The sequence below is a fragment of the Fundulus heteroclitus genome, chromosome 6, assembly GCF_011125445.2.
Source record: "Fundulus heteroclitus isolate FHET01 chromosome 6, MU-UCD_Fhet_4.1, whole genome shotgun sequence".
NCBI lineage: Eukaryota > Metazoa > Chordata > Actinopteri > Cyprinodontiformes > Fundulidae > Fundulus > Fundulus heteroclitus.
The window spans coordinates 4,009,830-4,024,499 of record NC_046366.1 but is presented as its reverse complement, the minus strand read 5'-3'; positions in this window follow the sequence as shown (position 1 = coordinate 4,024,499).

Here is a 14,670-nt window from a genome sequence, read left to right as displayed (position 1 = left end):
AGGTTGCTAGTGCCTCTCTCCCGCTGTCACTGGAGGCGGGTACACCCTGGACAGTCGCCAGTCCATCGCAGGCATTTGTCATCATGCTGGACTGAAATCAGAGCACTGCTTGTCGGATCAAGTCATGTAGAGGCAACATGAAATTGTGCGTGGCCGGCAGGGGAAGTGTGGTAATTTATGGGGAAGTGAGGTGTGGTAGAGAGACAGGAGGCTGGTGCAGAACACGTACAACGCTGTTAAAAAGTAATTCCCCCGCCCTTACATTTCCACTGTCACACCATTGTTTTAGATCATCAAACACATTTTAAATTCAGACACATACCTGAGACCTGAGTAAATACAAACAGCATTTTTATAATGATAAATTAATTTACTAACGTAAAAAAGCTGCTTAAACCCACCTGGCCAAATGTTAAAGGGTGATCCCTCCAAAGCCTAATAAGATGTCATCAAGTCATGTCTTGATGACATCAAAATCTTGATGACTTTAAATTTCCTGCATCTAAATTCTGACAAGACAGAAGTTGTAATCTTTGGACCAGAGTCCTCACATAAACTTCTTAACCAATCACTTAATCTGGGTGGCATTAACCTGCCTCTGGTAATAAAGTTAAAAATCTTGGTGATTTTCGACCAAGACATGTCATTTAAATCCCATATTAAACAGGTTTCCAGAGTTTCCTTTTTTCACTTCCGGAATATCGCCAAATTAGAAACATTCTGTCCAGGAGTGATGCTGAAAAACTTGTCCATGCATTTGTTACTTCAAGGCTGGACTATTGTAATTCTTTACTATCAGGAAGTCCACAAATGCAGTTCAAAGCCTTCAGCTGATCCAAAATGCTGCAGCAAGAGTTCTGATGAAAATCAACAAGAGGGATCATATTTCTCCAATTTTAGCTTCCCTTCATTGTCTTCCTGTTAATCAAGAATAGAATTTAAAATTCTCCTTCTCACATATAAAGCCCTTAATAATCAAACTCCATCATATATCAGAGCTCTGATTACCCCGTATGTTCCTAACAGAGCACTTCGCTCTCTGACTGCAGGTCTGCTGGTGGTTCCTAGAGTCTCTAAAAGTAGAATGGGAGGCAGATCCTTTAGCATCAGGCTCCTCTCCTGTGGAACCAACTCCCAGTTTTGGTCCGTGAGGCAGACACCCTGTCTACTTTTAAGAATAATCTTAAAACTTTCCTTTTCAACAAAGCTTATAGTTAGAGTGGCTCATGTTGCCCTGAGCTATCTCTGTAGTTATGCTGCTATAGGCTTAGGCTGCTGGAGGACATCAGGACCTATTTTTCTCACTCTACTGATTTCTACTGTTCTCCAGTTTTGCATTACGTGTTGTCATAACTTTCTGTTCTCTCTTTTTTTTCTTCATAGTAGGTACACCTGGTCTGGCGTTCTGTTAACTGTGACATCATCCAGAGAAGACGGCTCACCCACTACTACCATCTAATGTAGAACAGATTACTGGATCAATGTGTGCTTCTGTGCTTTTTTTGTCTCTCTTGTTGTGTCTCTGCTCTGTCTTCTGTAACCCCAGTCGGTCGAGGCAGATGACCGTTCATACTGAGCCCGGTTCTGCTGGAGGTTTCCTTCCCGTTAATGGGGGTTTTTCTTCCCACTGTCGCTTCATGCTTGCTCAGTATGAGGGATTGCAGCAAAGCCATGGACAATGCAGACGACTCTCCCTGTAGCTCTACGCTTTTTCAGGGAGAATTCTGCTTGTCGGGACTTTGAAGCAATCAACTGGTTTCCCTTAGATAGGAACATTTTTGACCAATCTGTATAATCTGACCCAATCTGTATAATCTGATTGAACCTGACTTTGTAAAGTGCCTTGAGATTACATGTTTCATGAATTGGCGCTATATAAATAAAATTGAATTGAATTGAAAGTAGATATGCTACCCTTGGATGTAACAACTTCCATGATTAAGTGCTGTTAGATTTTGTCCTACCGCACTCTTCTCTGCAAGATTCTTTTAAACTTACCCAAACGACGAATTTTTGAGCACAAACTGCCTCTTTAATGTCATGTCGCAGCATCTCAGTTGAATTCAAGTCAAACTTTGAGAGCGCCATTGCAAAACCTTCTCTTTTATTAAGCCACTGAGATGCGGACTCACTAGTGTGCTTTGATTATCATTCTGCTCCTTACTCCAACAAACCTGTGAACTGAAGATCACATTCGCCTTCAGGAGTTTCCGCTTGGAAGCAGAATCCTTGGTTCCACCAATTATGGCAAGACACCCAGGTCCAGCTGAAGCAAGGCAGCCTCAGAACATGATACCCCAGGCACATGTTTGCTGTAGGCATTAGGGTTATTTTTCTGAAATGCTGTTAGCTTTCCTTCAGCTGTACAGGACACATACCTTCTAAATAAATCTGTTTCCTGTTATATCAGTCAAAATATGTTATTTTTTAAAAGATTTTTTTGTGACATTAGGCTGACAGGAAATGGGGTTTGAGCGAGTGGGTTGGGTGCTTTATCCCAAAATTTTGAGGATCATCAAAATGTTTATTTGGCAAATGTTGAGATTATGTTCTATTTCAGAAGTTGTTTTCTTCATGTTCAATCATGAACTCTGAGCTTAACTGAGGCAAGTGACGCCTACAGAGCCTTAGATGATGTTTTGTGTTCTTTTGATCTGGATGAGTTGATGGTGTACTGTTGAAGTAATACCAAGATTGGACTCACTGCAGGCTCACTGCAGGCCAAAAAAGCCTTTCTTTCTGAACTGATTTTTGTCAGCTATTTTCCCCATTTGCTTTTTATGTGTTTCTTAGTTATTCTAGCCTACTCCATGTTGTCATACAGGTTCGATTCAATTGATTTCTTGATTCTACAGGCCTGGCAGTAATTAGGCCGGGCAAGTTGTCTGGTATAATATTTTTTTTTATTAAACTGTAGCTTGTAAGTATGACAAAAAAAGCTAAAACTGATTAAACATTGAAGGGGCAAAAAGTTCTTCACAGCACTGTTAATATACAGCGAAGCAATGATTAGGTTCACGGTAAAAGTGGCAGATAGATTCAAGCTGGCCTGGGATTACATCAGGGCTCAGCTCCTTCCTCTTGGCAACGATGATGGACAGGCTCAGGTCAGGTTGGAGTCCCAATGGACCACGATGTTCAGTGATGACATCATGATCTGTAGTGAAAGGGAGCAGGGAAAGGAGGTGGGAGAATTTGAGTTGCTCTGACGACCGGATCAATGAAAAGTCAGTAGAAGCATAGAGAAATAGCTGCAAGTGTGAAAGAGAAGTTTGCAGGATGGAGTATGACCTGAACATATATGGTTTGGAGACCGTGGCATTAACAATAAGCAAGAAGATTAGTTTAAGATGTCAGGATTTTTTATAGGGGTGACCAAAATTGACAGAGGGGGAGTGTGTTTATCGGAGGACCGCTTTTAGTTAAGTAGTTAAAAACGAGACACCGGGAGACCGGGGGGACATGTTCAGAAGATGGATAGTAAAAATATTGGACAAGGATATTAAATGTGGAGCTGCCATGGTAGAAGAAAAGAGAAAAAACTCAGTTATGGATAGAATAAACGTGAGACAGATGATCTGATGAAGAGACCCTGAAAGGGAGCTGCTAAAAAGAAGAGATGCAGATTTTTTTAATATGAAACATTCTTATGCTATTAACCTAATCTGACCAATAGCTCACAGCTGGTAGCACACTGGAAAACGTCATTCTTTATTTTATGAAACTCTTTACTTGAGTCAGTATGCCTATGCCCCCAATTTGCTCTTTCCTGAATAATCAAAGATCACAGATGTTCCTGGAGCAACAATGTGTAATAATTTGTGACTGTGACAATGCCCCTATTTGTTGCCACAGACTGCCTCCAGTTGCCACTTGCTTATTAGATAGGCTATATATAGTAAGTTGGGGACTCGAGTCACATGACTTGGTCTTGAGTCAGACTGTAAGGTAAGACTGTTCTTGAAGCTAAGTTGAATTTTACTGTCTTAAAAGGTCAATTGCACTGGTTTCACACATTGTGAAATAAAATGTTTTAAGAGCACATACTCTATTATTTACATTTAACATGTCTTTCAACATTGTTAAAGACTCGAAACGACTTGAAATTAGAAGTTTCAGACTGGGACCCCGACTGAGAAAATATGTTATTTTGACTTTAGACATGACTCGGACTTGACTGTCCGTACTTGAGACTTGACTCGGGACTTGAGGATAAAGACTTGAGAATTACTTGGGACAGTGACTTGGTCCCACCTCTGAAACATATTGAGCATTAACAGTGTCAGAAAGGCAGCATTTTTATTGCTTGATGAAATGCTAGCTTTTCCGCGGATCTTTGCGTGCTAACCTGACATGATGCACGTTGCAATATCAGAAAGGTGGAACGCCCTCACCACCTAGAGCATAGTACACTTTGATGTAATTGTAAGGATGAATTTGCAAATAAAAATAGATGCAAAACTTACAACAACAGCCATGAGGCTTTTGAAAACAAAGTGAGGATTGTTTGCCTGACCTGTTGGATTGCCTCCTCTTGTTACTTCAGCAGATGGACTAAAGATGCCTAGCTTTGAATGTGGTTGAGAGGCAGATTTTCTATATTTTATTTCTTTTTATTTTGAAAGGCTAGCTCAATATCTGTTTTCTATTGTGCTTCTTGCTACTAATAATGTGTTTAGTTTCTACTTGGAAGACAGCATTTTTAAATTTTATTGCAAAAGCTGAACTGTGAGATCCCTACAGTCAGAACTACTATTTAGAAAGTCGGAGCCACCTCACCAGCCCAGACCTCAGAATCCAGATGTCTCAAGATCAAATGTATATATATATTTTTTTTGAAAAGTGGATAAAAGGGTATCTCAAAGCACAAAGAAAGCAGCAGAAGTTTCAAAGAGGTTTCTTAGGAAGGAGCATTTCATAAAAATAACATGACAAATGAGATCAAATAATTTAGACTTAGACTTAGACAACTTTATTGTCATTTTGTATGTACAGAGTGCATACAGAACAAAATTTTGATTGCATACAGCTTACGACAGTGTAAAGGGATTGCAGGTGGAATAAGGCAACATTACAATATAAAGTGCAGCATTGATCAGATGTAACAATGCTAGAGAAAGACAGTGTGCATGAACAGTGTGCAGAAGAATGTACAACCATTGTTTATGTGCAAAAATAATGGTGCAAAAAGGCATTTGTTTGCAAAGTATTTGTACTTCTAACAGTTTGTATGGCATTAAAACAATCGAACATGGCACTGAATACCATCATTTGTGAACATGTTCCTTTTGTGTTTAATTATGCTTCTAAAGATGATTAGAAACACATCAATATCAGCAGTATTTGCAGTTGTACTTTTCCCAGACACTCGGCATACCATTCAACAAATTTTAGTGGGTTTCTAACTTGCAACTGGACCATGTGATGTGGGGGGCCAGTGCCAGATCTTGGTTTCCCATTTCAAGGCTAAAGAAATTTACAATTACAGAATTCTTACTTTATTGTTCACAGACATGAAGCATTAGTAAGTAGCAATGTACCATAGCAATTGGTACAAATAACTAATCCTTCCTCAGTAAGGGTTGTGCAATCTGGAAGTGTTCACATCCAAACATTACCAATATTCTTCAAGTTAGTATTTGCCTCAGAAAAAAAATCCAAATTCGTCTGCAGATTTGCAAATAAAGGAACCGCATGCAGTCGCACCAACAGCCATATGAGAGCTTCTGCCAAGAAATTAGAGCGAGGATTGTGTGCCAGGGTTAACCACATCTGCAACTGTGCTCTGCAGCAGTGCTGAAAAGTGTGCCTGGCTCATGAGCTAACCAGAGAGGTAACCGTCAGTTTTTCATATTGACTATAACAGATTGCACAGGACAGTGGACAATAAAGCAATAATGCTCATTGTTTGCAGATGGTAGAATCAGGATGTTTGCACTGTGGGCCGTGCAGTTATGATAAGTTTTGTGATGCAGCAAAAGACAAGCTTTCCTTTGAAATAACAATCTTTCAGCTGAAGGTTTTTAACATGCACAATTTGTATATGGGTTTATGCATGCTGCTTGACAGCTTCTTGTGCAGCATTCACAGTAATAAACTCTTATTGTTACCGGTCATCAAGAAGACATGCATTGTTTCTGGTCACACACATAACCAGATTATACAGATAATCCAGACCACAGATAGTATTAGTTAGATTTACATGGCCCCGCAGAAGGTTGGCATCGACCTGTTATTCCTTAGGCAAAGCAGGTTCGCCTCAACATTCTCAACAACATTATCAATGGTCTATGCTGTTAAAAGGTCAGTGTTATCTCTCTCCACAGCACTCCAAATGCACCAGGTTACAGCTGTCAGCCCACCAACACACACAGAGACACTAAAGTAAACCTTGACACATAGAGAGAGGGTGTGGCCTGCCTCGTTTTGTTGTTTTATGACAGCACTGTTTAAACCTCAACCTTTGGCTGCTGCAGACATAACAATCGCATGGGCTGGCTGAGCTGAGCTGAGCTGTGGTTTTAGGTGGGCACAACATTTAGTTAATAATATGTGAATAAATCCTGCGACTGAATAATTTGTGTTGAATAGTTTACAAAACGGTAGTTGAAAACAATGGTGACTCTGTTTCCATTGTGCTGCAGACTGAAAAAGTATTGGAGGTCATTTATTACAGTGGTTCCCAACCCTGGTCCTGAGGTGTCTCCTTGCTGCCACACACTTGACTTAAACAGATGAGTGATTTAGAGGTCTTCTGCAGCCCTTGATGGCTGCTGAGGAGGTCGAGCAATCATTTGAATCAGGTGTGCTGCAAAAGAGACGCATCAGAAAAATGCAAGGCCGGGGTGCTTGAAGACCAGAATTGGGAACAACTGATTTAATGAGTTGGTTGAAAAGAATAAACTGTTTTCAAATAACAAACTGAAAAGGTGGCATGCCTTTATATTCACCAACCCCCTTCCCCCTTTGGTAGAACCATCTTTTGCTGTGATAACAGCTGCAAGGCATTTGGGATCCATCTCTACCACCTTTGCACATCTAGAGACTGAACTTTTTGCCATTTCCTATTTACCCAACCGTTGAGGCTAGGTCAGATCAGATGGATCCCACCAACTCTGGCCACCTTCCCTGTTCCTGTTCAAGGAAAGCCTCCCAACAGCATGATGCTGTCATCACCATGTTTTACAGTGCGGGTTGTAAATTCAGGGTTTTGCCCAGTATTAGATTTCCTGTGAACACAGAGTTTTTCTTGAAGGCCAAAAAGTTTTATTTTAGTCTGATCTGACCAGAGCACCCTCTTCCACACGGTGGATGTATCTATGGATTGTTAAATGTTGGATGATTTCTCCTAGCTTATTTTTTTTCAACCATGGTTTCTGCTGGTGTTTCACAAAGATTTGTGGAATACATGGCTAATGGTTTTATTGTCAGATTCTCACACTTGAGCTCTGGCTCTCCGTAACTAGTCTAGAGTGTCATGTCCATGGAGCAGTGTGCAGGTCGGTGTGTGGATGTGTTTCACTCCTCACCTCTTCCTGGCAGGTGTTACCGGCAGGTGTGGTCCAGGTCATCAGGGCTAATAAGGTGGAGCGGATCCCGTGAGGCAGATGTCAGATTGTTTTCACACATAGGACAGTAATCAGTCTTACCCTATCTGGGGTACTTTTTTTCCCGACTCTCATCAGAGTTTACCCTCCTTTATGCAGGATTTCATCCATGCCAAATCTGTGGATGATGTTTCATTCCACTGCCTCCCCACTCCTCAGATCATTGGAAAAATCCTCTCATAATCACTAATCATGGGCGCGCTTGTGGCACAGCAGGTAGCGTGACCCATATACGGAGGCCTTAGTCCTTGACGCGGTTGACCCGGGTTCGAATCCGACCCGCGGTCCTTTGCTGCATCTCTCTCCCCCTCTTCCACCCTCCTTCCTGTCAGCCTACTTTCAGAAAAAGCAACCCACTAGAGTCGCAACCCCCCCCCCCCAAAAAAAAAAAAAAATCACTAATCTCCTCACTGTTCCTAGGAATGTCTTACTGATTTTAGTTAGTAAACATCACTCAGCAATTTACCACACACTCAGCTGCCTGTCCAACTTCCATTACAACATCCGCAAGCCACTATACACAACCTCAGACACAGTGGATGTGCTCACCTCATCCTGGACATCCTCATTTACAGTAAGACTCAGATCTGTTTATTTATTATCCATCAAAACCTTGGAAATAATCACTTACCTCTCATCCTCAGTGCCCACCAGATACCTGCAAAGAACCCAAATGATCCACCAGATTGCACATTTTCAATAAATCAATAAAATCTTCACAAAGTGAGTGTAATTGTTGCCTACATGAGACTCAGACTAGAAACAAACATGACACGGAATTATTCATTGTTTACTTTATGTTGTTGTTATCATATAGAATCTCAAAAAGTAAAAAGAAAAAGATAAAAACTGAAATTGTGAACACCTTTCCGTCATTTGTTGTATTTTGTAGATACTTAAGCCTCCAATGATAGGGATCTAATCCCTGCTATGCGGGGTGCATTGTCCATGGGGATGCACACGAGACAGTCAGCTCAATGGGCCCTACTTGCCACATCCTGTTTGATTTCAACTCTACCAGCTCACCAACCACCAACACCTTGGCACCCGTCATCTTTCATTGCCAAAACATGAAACAAATGATGCCATAGTGATGGCATCATTGGGGTCTACTTAATTACCTGGTGCCTCTGGCTGAGAGAGAATAATTAACAGGGATCAGACAGGGGAGGGGGGCAGATTAAGGAGGTCAAAGAGCATGTCTTCCATTGAGGAAGCGGAGCCTGGGACCTTTGGATCAGGGTCTCCAGTCTCTTGGAGGCAAAGTCACCAAAGTAGTCGAAAAGCTCCTTGGTGGCAAGGCCCCGGGGGTTGGGTGAGATTCGCCCGGAATCCCTTAAGGCTCTGCATGTTGTGGGGTTTTGTTGGTTAACACGACTCTGCAATATTGCACGGACATTGGGGACAGTTCCCCTGGATTGTCAGACCGGGATGGTGGTCCCCTTATTCAAAAGGGGGACAAGGAAGGTGTGCTCCAACGACAGAGGGATCACACTCTTAAGCCTCACAGGAAAGGTCTATTCAGGGATTCTGGAGAGAAGGGTCTGTTGGATACTTGAACCTCGGATTCAGGAAGAGCAGTCTGGGTTTTATCCTGATCTACATCCTCAGCAGGATCCTGGTGGGTGCATGGGAGTTTGCCCAACCAGTCTACATGTGCTTTGTGGACTTGGGGAAGGCCTTCAACCATGTCCCTCGGGGGATCCTGTGGGGAGTACTCTGGGAGTAAGGGGTACCAAGCCCTTTCATACGGGTTGTTGGGTTTCTGTATGACCGGTGTCAGAGCTTGGTCCGAAAAGCAGAAAATCAGTCTAGTTTCCGGTGAGAGTTGGACTCCACCAAGGTTGCCCTTTCTCACCGATTGTGTTTATAACATTTATGGACAGAATTTCTAGGTGCAGCCAAAGTGTTGAGGGGATCCATTTTGATGACCTTAGGATTGTGTCCCTGCTTTTTGTGGATGACGTGGTCCTGTTTGCTTCATCAGGTCATGTCTACAGGTTTTGCTGGAGCGGTTTGCAGCCAAGTGTGAAGAGGTCGGGATTAGGACCAGTGCCTCCAAATCCGAGGCCATGGTCTTAAGCCAGAAAATGGTAGAGTGCCTTCTCGGGTTCAGGAAATATGTCCTTCCCCAAATGGAGGAGTTTAAGTATCTCGGGGTCTTGTTCACAAATGAGGGAAAATGGAATGAGAGATTGAAAGGCAGATTTGTGCTGCATCTTCAGTGAAGCAGGCACTGTACCGGTCTGTCGAGGTGAAGAGACAGTTGAGTCAAAAGGCAAAGCTCTCGATTTAGTGGTTGACCTATGTTCCTGCCCTTTTCTATGGACATGAGCTTTGGGTTGTGGCTTTGGGTCAGGAGATCGATGGATACAGGTCGCAGAAATTAGTTTTTTCCATAGCGTGTCTGGGCTCTCCCTTAGAGGTAGGGTGAGAAGCTTGGTCATCCGGGAGGGACTCAGAGTAGAGCCCCTGCTCCTCCACATCAAGAGGAGCCAGTTGAGGTGGCTTGGGCATCTGGTTAGAATGCCTCCTGGACGCCTCCCTGGTGAGGTGTTCTGGGTATGTCCCACCGGGAGGAGGCCCAGAGGAAGATCAAGGACACGCTATAGAGACTATGTTTCTCAGCTTGCTGGGAACGGAAAGTCTGAGTCTCTCTACTTAGGCTGCTACCCCTGCGACCTGATCTCAGATAAGCGGAAGAAAATAATAATAATAATAATTTTACAGAAATTATTGAAAGCTGTTTTATTTAGTGTTTTTGTTACTTTTATTGATTACATTTGTCAGAGTTACTTAAATTATGTTTGCAGGGTGATGCAGTTGGTAGCACTGTTGCCTTGCAGCTTGAAGGTCCTGGGCCTGTGGTCTTTCTCCCTGGGCAAGTGTGGGTTTCCTCTGGGTGCTCCAGCTTGTTCCAACAGTACGAAAACATGTCTGTTATGGTTATTGGGCGTCTCTAAATTGCCCTTAGGTATGTGTATATGGTTGTATGGACTGCCAACCTGCTGTACCCTACGTCTTGCCCAATGACTGGAGCCAGTGACCCTGCACAGATAAGTAGGAATAGATAATAGGTGGATATTTATATTAAATCACTGTCCACAAAATACTTGACTAGCACACAGGTTTTCACTTGGGTTTCTAGTTTGTTCATATTATTTGTCAATGAGTCTTGCTCTTTTCTATGAATTTTCATATTGCCTTGATCGTATCATTGACACATTGTGTCCATAAATATTTTTAGAAAGAATTTTCTTTCATTTTTCAGTTTCTCCACAGATCTAACATAATGCCATGCTAAGTGAAAGAGATGTATCATCCAAACAAACTTTTATCACCATCAGCAGCATTATGTTGCTGGGCTGCATTCAATGTTTGATGCATCCTCCACTTTAACACTCAAGTGAGCAGCCACAGACATTATCTCTCAATGCAATAAAACGAAAGAGCTACAAATTACATGGGAAGAACTCGCTAGAAGTTTATCTGAATTCATTTGAACCTCTGTCTAAATTTGTCAGCAATCTCTGAGTTAGATGAAAAATGTTATATCAGAGGAGATCGATCTTAAACACACATGTTCCCAGCTGATGGGCTGAGTATTGGGTTCATGTTGAAGCTCTTCTTCAGCTGGATATGAGGCCTGCATGCCCTCTCTTCTCAGTGTGAGCTATACATCCACATATGACATGAGTAAATATGCTATGTAAAAGAAGAGCGATTACAGCAGACAGGTGGTGGGTGTGACCGGTTTGAGCATGCAAGACTGAGCTGAGGACTGATGAGTACACACACGGAGCTGCGTAGCAGGTTACGACCTGCTTGCTAGCGAAAAGAAAAAACGAAACACAAAAAAAGCTGTTGGTAACTCATGGGTGCCTGTAGTTTTTTTTTTTTTTAACCAGCAGTCAGAACTTCAGACACTTTATATTCCTATTACTAATCAAAGCACAATAGTTTGGCTATATTGAACTTCTGCAATAGCTGGTGTAGTGATTAGCAGTAAGTACAACCTTTTCAGTTCTGTTTAATGTAATTCTAGCACACCCTCTTTTCTTGAAATGTTGCTTGAACATAACAGGAACTCAAATTGTAAAACCTTCCATCAATAGCAGACTTGGCCATTTTGGGGGCCCTAGGCAAACTTTGTGAAGGGGTCTTGCTCCAAGTTAGACTTCTTTATTGTCATTTTGTATGCACAGAGTGCATACAGAATGAAATTTTGTTTCCATACAGCTCAGAAAAATTGCAGTAACTCTACAGGATACCTTGCAGTGAATTACAGTACAGGATAAAAATGCAGTAATTAATTGCAGTCAGTTACAGGATAAGTTTCAATTGACTTCCGGATAAAGTGCAGCAGTGGACAGTAGGCAGTTGAAATGTAAACAAATGTAAACAAATATGCAGTAAGTTTATGCAGTAAGTCTGACCTGAATGTGAAAGGCTCTGTTGGGCTTTATGCTATAATACTGAGAGTAAGTCAGTAGTGCAGCATTTTCCTGTAGTCCCTCCTCTGGCCCCTGCAGCTGAAGTATCAGAGACAGGAGCCTAGAGTGTTCAATAATACATTTGCATATTGATCTGGTGGGAGCTTTCAATCAATGAGCAGGTACACCAGCATTCACAGGACAAAACGTTTGATGTGCCTAAGTCAGAAACGCTGGACCATACCTTTAATATTTTGTGCATCTTTATTTTTAAGTATTTTCTGTGGAGAAAAAAGTTTTAACTTGTGAGGTTTAGACTATAGCACAGAGCCTCATCCTGGAGTTTTCCTGGACTTTCATCATTTGTCCTGTTATTAGTAATAATATTTGAGTTATTAAAAACTGTTTAAATAAAACCATGTTTTTGTATTACTTTAGCTTATGTAATATCACATATTACATGTATTATTCAGAAAGATAAAACAGTTGACTAATTAATGGTACATTTGCGATTTTGATTTTTTCCCCCCCTCATTAATTCAGCATCTTTAAACAATCCAGAGCTGCATTTTTACATTCATCACAGAAAATATAAAAGATGGAGGCTGACTTTTACTCTCACTTCTGTGTCCAGTAAATTTCTTAAAATGTCCTGGTTAATGAAGCTGCACATTTTTCTGTCTACAAATGGAATCAGACCTGCTGCAGGAATGAGAAGCAATATATTGATCCGAAGGATCTTTTAATGTGTTTAGCTACTGTAGGAATAAATGCTTTGGTTGTCACTGAACTAAAGGCTATGGGCCCAAATTGAACAACGTTTAGGGCCCCAATTCAGCTCTATAATAATCTATAGAGCTCATCTAATGACCAGATCAATTTTACATCATGATGCAGATCCAGCCAGAAGCTCCCAGAGAGAGTTCCTAAAGTTATTTATCTTAGCCAGAGCTTTTAAGTTCACCTTTAGCTCAGGTGAAAGTCCTTCTGCTCTCTGGTCTTCATGATGACCCTGGTGATGCTCATTAGGGTAAACCTACACCTCACATCTTGCTGGGTGAATATAAGTGATTACAATCGGTTTAAAAGCAACACACGCTGAGTCAGCAGTCAGGTTTTACAGCCAACTTCAATCTGGGTTATGCCGCTCCACATAGAGCCACAAACAAGCCTGTTCCCCTATTGTAGCCCCGTTCTGCTAACGAGGCAGGCCATGGTCCTGAACTGAACAGTCATTCTTGCTTCTCAGGATCGGACAAACCGCAAGTCCGCTTTGCTCTCCTCTCCTTTCTCTTCTCCTCTCGTTTCACCTCTTCATACCGCTTGTTTTCATGTTTTGCTTTCTTCCTGGATCCTCTCAGCACATATGCAGTAATATGGACTGATCCAGTGTAGTGGAGATCAAGGGGGGGGGGGGCTTCCTGAGACACACAGTGTAATAAGCATTCTGATGGCATTTTAGTGAAAGGAATCTATTAACATAATTAGTGTGTGCAAACATGTAATAATTGTATTGACCATAAGTGTATGAGGATGTTTATTGGGCCCTCAGAATTTTGGGGCCCTAGTTTTGCATAATAGTAAGTCCATTCCTAAATAATAAAACGGAAGAGCTACAACTCACATGGGAAGAAATCATCAGAAGTTTGTCTGAATTCATTGGAACCTGTCTAAATTTGTCAGCAATCTCTTAGCTGGAAAATGTAATATCAGAGCAGACCGATCTTAAACACACAAATTCCCATCTGATGGGCTGAGCATTGGGTTCGTGTTGAAGCTTTCAGAATTTTTGGGCCCCAGGCAACCGCCTAGTTTTGCCCAATGGTAAATCCGCCCCTGCCTTCTATTCGTTACTATTCTGTCAGTTATATCATTCTTGGAAAGCAAAGCCACAAACCTGATTTAGCACCTCCGGGAATCTGAAACAATAAGGCATTAGGTAAGGGAACTTATTCTGGCATGTTACACCCACAAAATTCAATACATTTTTCATGGCATTTATGTGATATTCCAAAACAAAGTGGTGCCTAATTTTGTAGTGAATGGAAAATGATAGATGTCATTCAAAATCATTTTTAAATCAAAATCTGAAAAGCTTGCCGTTAAGTTGTCTTTAGTCTGATACCCTCATATAAAATCCAGTGCAATCAACTGCCCTCAGAAGTCCCATTAGTAGTAAAACCACCTGTCGTTGATATTATCTCAGTACACTTCCAGCTGTTCTATAAATGCCTCAGAGGTTTGTGACAGAACATGAGAGAACATGAAGTCCATTGAAAACAGCCGACGGGTCAGGGAGGAAGTTGTGAGCTTATTTTAAAGCAGGTTTTGGTTCTAAAACAATATCTTAAACTTCCAATATTACACAGTGCTCTGCTCAACATGTCATCCAAATGGAAAAGTTGCAAAAAGAATCTCATTGTTGAGAGGAAGCCGTCAAAGGCCTTGTTTAATGTTCCTCACAAGCCATCTAGGGGACACGGCTCTGGTCCATAGAAAATATTATCAGTATCTGTGTACAGAGCTGACACGCGCGTGCAGTTGTGACTGTTGCAAAAGTTTGACAAAATATTGCCTCAGAAGGATGAATATAAATGCACTCCACACTTTTCAGATTTTAGGTGAGACAA